The sequence below is a fragment of the Mya arenaria genome, chromosome 11, assembly GCF_026914265.1.
Source record: "Mya arenaria isolate MELC-2E11 chromosome 11, ASM2691426v1".
NCBI classification, from domain to species: domain Eukaryota; kingdom Metazoa; phylum Mollusca; class Bivalvia; order Myida; family Myidae; genus Mya; species Mya arenaria.
The window spans coordinates 47177046-47183045 of NC_069132.1; positions in this window are offsets into that span (position 1 = coordinate 47177046).

The window sequence follows — 6000 nt, forward strand, 5'->3', positions numbered from 1 at the left end:
GACAAATTAATACTACTAAGAACTGCAAACACTTCCTAATGAGATGGAATTTCTATGCAAGAGGGTATTTTTATAATTTGGCGGCCATCTTGGATTTTGGCTTTTCGCAAGAGATATTTTTTTGCCAACAACACTTTTCGTAAATGATTGACATCCTTCTACATAATCAGTAACACCGATTCTGTATAGCAGGCCGGACATTTTCTTCTGAGAACTGGTACCTTGGGCCCTGCCTAACAAGACAACAATTATATATCTGCAATGGTTATTTTTTATAATCAATCGACTCACTAATCTCATTGATAAATAAAATGCATAATAATGGAGAAAGCTGTTCACCTTGTTTTACGCCAAGTGAAACATCGAAAAATTCCGAAATATCCATATTTCTTCATTTGCGTACACATGATTTGACATTCCCATATGTTGATATGAGCACGATAGAGCATCCTTAACATTTTTCCAACTCACACCAGATTTTGATATTTTTATCGATAAAGCCTCATTTCTGACTGAATCAAACGCCTTATCATAATCAATACACTTTTCTGAATAATACTATGCAATATAAATATTCAATCTGAAGTGATGTGATTATCTCTAAATCCAAATTGTTTGTCATTAAAAACATTGTTATATCAGCACTTTTATGTCTGTTTAAATAATACCAATGATCAAATTAGAGACTTTTCAGTTTCATTACGTATGTCGTGTAAATACTTATGCTTACATAAAATTATTTATGGAATTGTTCAAACATTGTTTAGTGGTATTTAACCATGTCAGCAGTAAGCTCCCTCATAAATTATTGCCTCAGCCAATCACCTTTGAGTTTTATCTCAAGTGGCACTGAACAGCCAATAGCGATACCTTGTAGCCATTATATTTTTAGCGTGGCCTTGGCATTTTAGTTTAGTCTTAAAATAGTGAATTTAAGGTCACTTTTTGTATTACCTGGATACCAATTCAAGATAAATTGACTTGAAGATCGTGGTTGGTTTTGAGTAAATTTGTATTGAATTGTCGAATTTATGCAAAAATATGTTAATAGTTTATAACTTAAGATACTTCATAAAAGTTTCTGCTAATTTCGCTCAAAATACTCTTATTTTCGCCAAAATACTCCTATCTCCGCCTTTAAAATAACCTAAGTTCCTATCATCCAAATTCGAAATTGATATATTTTCGGGGGGGGGGGTCTAAAATCCGGCCCTATTATGCCTCTAAAGCGGCATAGGTAAGAAAATGACGGTCCTAGGGTTATTAGTGATTGGATTATGAGATTGCACTGAAGACGGAAATGAATGATTTTAGCCTTTCGATTGTAAGTGTATGTACAGAAAAATGTTGTTGAAAATTTAGAATTAGAGAATGATATTATTTTGACTACTGTTGGAGTGATTTTTTTCTTTTACCTAATTGGCAAAAAGTGTAACGAAATAATGTAATTTGTCTATTTCGAGGCGTATAAACAAGGGCCCTGAGGTCAATAACTCCTTTCAATTCTTGAGCATGCACAAAGTAATTCTACGCATGCGGTGCGGGGTGATACAGAAACCAGTGGATTTCGTGAAATCACTCAAAACGTGAAATCCATTAATAACTCATTTAATCTAATTATTTTTTTTTTTGTTGTATTTATTATGGAAAGTGCCCCATGAAGGTTATTTGTTTCAAATTTTATTGAAATCTGTCAAAATATGATGAATTTTTCGAATTTTTTTCGAAAATAGATAGAAAATCGAGGTGAAATCCAGATTTCGAGGAGTGAAATCCACTCATAATTCATTTATTTTTATTAATAATTTTACTTTTTTGTAAATATTTTGAAAAGTGTCTCATAAAGGGTTTATATTTCAAATTTTATTGAAATTGTTAAAAAAAAAATAAAGAAGTTAGAGCAATTTTTCATAAATAGATCGGAAAACGAGGTGAAATCCAGATTTCGAGAAGTGAAATCCACTCATAAAATTCACTCATTTATTTTAATTAATATTTTTTTTGTATATATATTTGAAAGTGCCTCATAAAGGGTTTATATTTCAAATTTTATCGAAATTGGTCAAAATATGAAGAAGTTAGAGCAATTTCCACAGGTGCAAATCACTTCTTACGGCTATATATTGACATTGCAACTTTTGCAAACCTTAGTATTTGAACTTTCGCTTTTTGTTTTTAAATACTTCCCACAGGTGCAAATCACTTCTTACGGCTATATATTGACATTGCAACTTTTGCAAACCTTAGTATTTGAACTTTCGCTTTTTGTTTTTAAATACTTCCCACAGGTGCAAATCACTTCTTACGGCTATTGACATTGCAGCTTTTGCAAACCGTAGTATTTGAACTTTAGCTTTTTGTTTACAAATACTTCCCACAGGTGCAAATTACCAAATTTTGCACACCTAAGTATTTGAACGTTCGTTTTTTGCTAAGAAATACTCTGCATATGTGCAAATACCTCATAATGGCTATTGACTCAACCACTTTTGCACAACTTTGTATTTGAAGTTTCGATTTTTGCTAACAAATACTTTGCACAGGAGCTAATCACTCTTTAAATAATGACTATTGACACACCAACATTTGCTCATTTTAGTATTTTAACTTTCGAACATGTTGAACAAACTTTGAACAGGTGCATTTTAATCTACTTTTTCAACCATTGACACAACAACTTTTGCACTCCTCATATTTAAACTTTCTGCATGTTGACACCAATATTAACACGATGTGCACATTCATACACAGATTGCTTTTAAATACATGTTATTTAATGGACATTATTTTAATTTTTTATGTGTGAATTTAAACACAATCAGTAAATATGTAGCTAACTATGTACAATTATGTTTCTTTTCTTTTTGTAAAAATGCAGTATCATTATAAAGATCATTTGAAATATTAATTTGATATACATGCTATTGTTGCTGATTTCTTAATATTGATCACCAGTAAAATTTTGCCAAATTGTTGTCCAGTCTTGACAGTTAAAGGCAGCAGTTCAATTTACATGTTATTGTTAACTGATAATTTGGCCACACTTATACTTGTAATATGTCTGACGGTTGAAGGCCGCAGTTTGATTTACATGCTGTTGTTAACTACTTTTCAGGATTGATATTTTACAGTAATTTGGCCAAACTGTTGTATTATCACTGACGGTTGAAGGCCGCAGTTTGATTTACATGCTATTGCTAACTACTCTTCAGTATTGATCTCTCACAGTTATTTGGCCACACTGTTGTATAATGTCTGACGGTTGAAAGCCGCAGTTTGATTAACATGCTGTTGTTAACTACGTTTCAGTATTGATCTCTTACAGTAATTTGGCCAAACTGTTGTATAATGTCTGACCCTTGAAGGCCGCAGTTTAAATAACATGCTGTTGTTAACTACTCTTCAGTATTGATCTCTTACAGTAATTTGGCCAAACTGATGTATAATCACTGACGATTGAAGGCCAAAGTTTATTTACATGCTGTCGTTAACTACTTTTCAGTATTGATCTCTTACAGTTATTTGGCCAAACTGTTGTATAATGTCTGACGGTTGAAGGCCAAAGTTTATTTACATGCTGTTGTTAACTGCTTTTCAGTATTGATCCATGCTATTGTTAATTACTCTTCAGTATTGATCTCCCACAGTAATTTGGCAACACTTATAAATACTTGTATAATGTCTGACGGTTGAAGGCCGCAGTTTGATTTACATGCTGTTGTTAACTACTTTTCAGTATTGATATTTTACAGTAATTTGACCAAACTGTTGTATTATCACTGACGGTTGAAGGCCGCAGTTTGATTTACATGCTATTGCTAACTACTCTTCAGTATTGATCTCTCACAGTTATTTGGCCACACTGTTGTATAATGTCTGACGGTTGAAAGCCGCAGTTTGATTAACATGCTGTTGTTAACTACGTTTCAGTATTGATCTCTTACAGTAATTTGGCCAAACTGTTGTATAATGTCTGACCCTTGAAGGCCGCAGTTTAAATAGCATGCTGTTGTTAACTACTCTTCAGTATTGATCTCTTACAGTAATTTGGCCAAACTGATGTATAATCACTGACGATTGAAGGCCAAAGTTTATTTACATGCTGTTGTTAACTGCTTTTCAGTATTGATCCATGCTATTGTTAATTACTCTTCAGTATTGATCTCCCACAGTAATTTGGCAACACTTATAAATACTTGTATAATGTCTGACGGTTGAAGGCCGCAGTTTGATTTACATGCTGTTGTTAACTACTTTTCAGTATTGATATTTTACAGTAATTTGACCAAACTGTTGTATTATCACTGACGGTTGAAGGCCGCAGTTTGATTTACATGCTATTGTTAACTACTCTTCAGTATCGATCTCACACAGTTATTTGGCCACACTGTTGTATAATGTCTGACGATTGAAGGCCGCAGTTTGATTGACATGCTGTTGTTAACTACGTTTCAGTATTGATATCATACAGTAATTTGGCTTAACTGTTGAATAATGTATGACCCTTGAAGGCCGCAGTTAAATAACATGCTGTTGTTAACTACTCTTAGGTATTGATCTCTTACAGTAATTTGGCCAAACTGTTGTATAATTACTGACGATTGAAGGCCAATGTTTATTTACATGCTGTTGTTAACTACTTTTCAGTATTGATCTCTTGCAGTTATTTGGCCACACTGTTGTATAATATCTGACTGGTGAAGGCCGCAGTTTGATTTACATGCTGTTGTTAACTGCTTTTCAGTATTGATCTCCAACAGCACTTTGGCCAAACTGTTGTATAATCTCTGACGATTGAATGCCGCAGTTTGATTTACATGCTGTTGTTAACTACTTTTTAGTATTGATCTCTTACAGTTATTTGGCCAAACTGTTGTATAATGTCTGACGGTTGAAGGCCGCAGTTTGATTTACATGCTGTTGTTAACTGATTTTCAGTTTTGATCTCCAACAGCAATTTGGCCAAACTGTTGTATAATGTCTGACCGTTAAAGGCCGCAGTTTGATCTACATGCTATTGTTAATTACTCTTCAGTATTGATCTCCCACAGTAATTTGGCCACACTTATACTTGTATAATGTCTGACGGTTGAAGGCCGCAGTTTGATTTACATGCTGTTGTTAACTACTTTTCAGTATTGATCTTTTACAGTAATTTGGCCAAACTGTTGTATTATCACTGACGGTTAAAGGCCGCAGTTTGATTTACATGCTATTGTTAACAGTATTGATCTCCTATAGTTATTTGGCCACACTGTTGTATAATGTCTGGCGGTTGAAAGCCGCAGTTTGATTTACATGCAATTGTTAACTACGTTTCAGTATTGATGTCTTACAGTTATTTGGCCAAACTGTTGTATAATGTCTGACCCTTGAAGGCCGCAGTTTATATTACATGCTGTTGTTAACTACTCTTCAGTATTGATATCTTACAGTAATTTGGCCAAACTGTTGTATAATCACTGACGATTGAAGGCCAAAGTTTATTTACATGCTGTTGTTAACTACTTTTCAGTATTGATCTCTTACAGTTATTAGGCCACACTGTTGTATAATATCTAACGATTGAAGGCCGCAGTTTGATTTACATTCTGTTGTTAACTGCTTTTCAATATTGATCTCCAACAGCACTTTGGCCAAACTGTTGTATAATCTCTGACGATTGAATGCCGCAGTTTGATTAACATGCTGTTGTTAACTACTTTTCAGTATTGATCTCTTACAGTTATTTGGCCAAACTGTTGTATAATGTCTGACGGTTGAAGGCCGCAGTTTGATTTACATGCTGTTGTTAACTGCTTTTCAGTATCGATCTCCAACAGCACTTTGGCCAAACTGTTGTATAATATCTGACGATTGAAGGCCGCAGTTTGATTTACATGCTTTTAATTCCTGTTTTTTATACTGCAGAAGCAATTTTACCCTTTTAAGGTCAAATTACCGGACAAACACACACATTCATGCACAATTATAATAATTGTTTTCCCCCTGTGAGATATA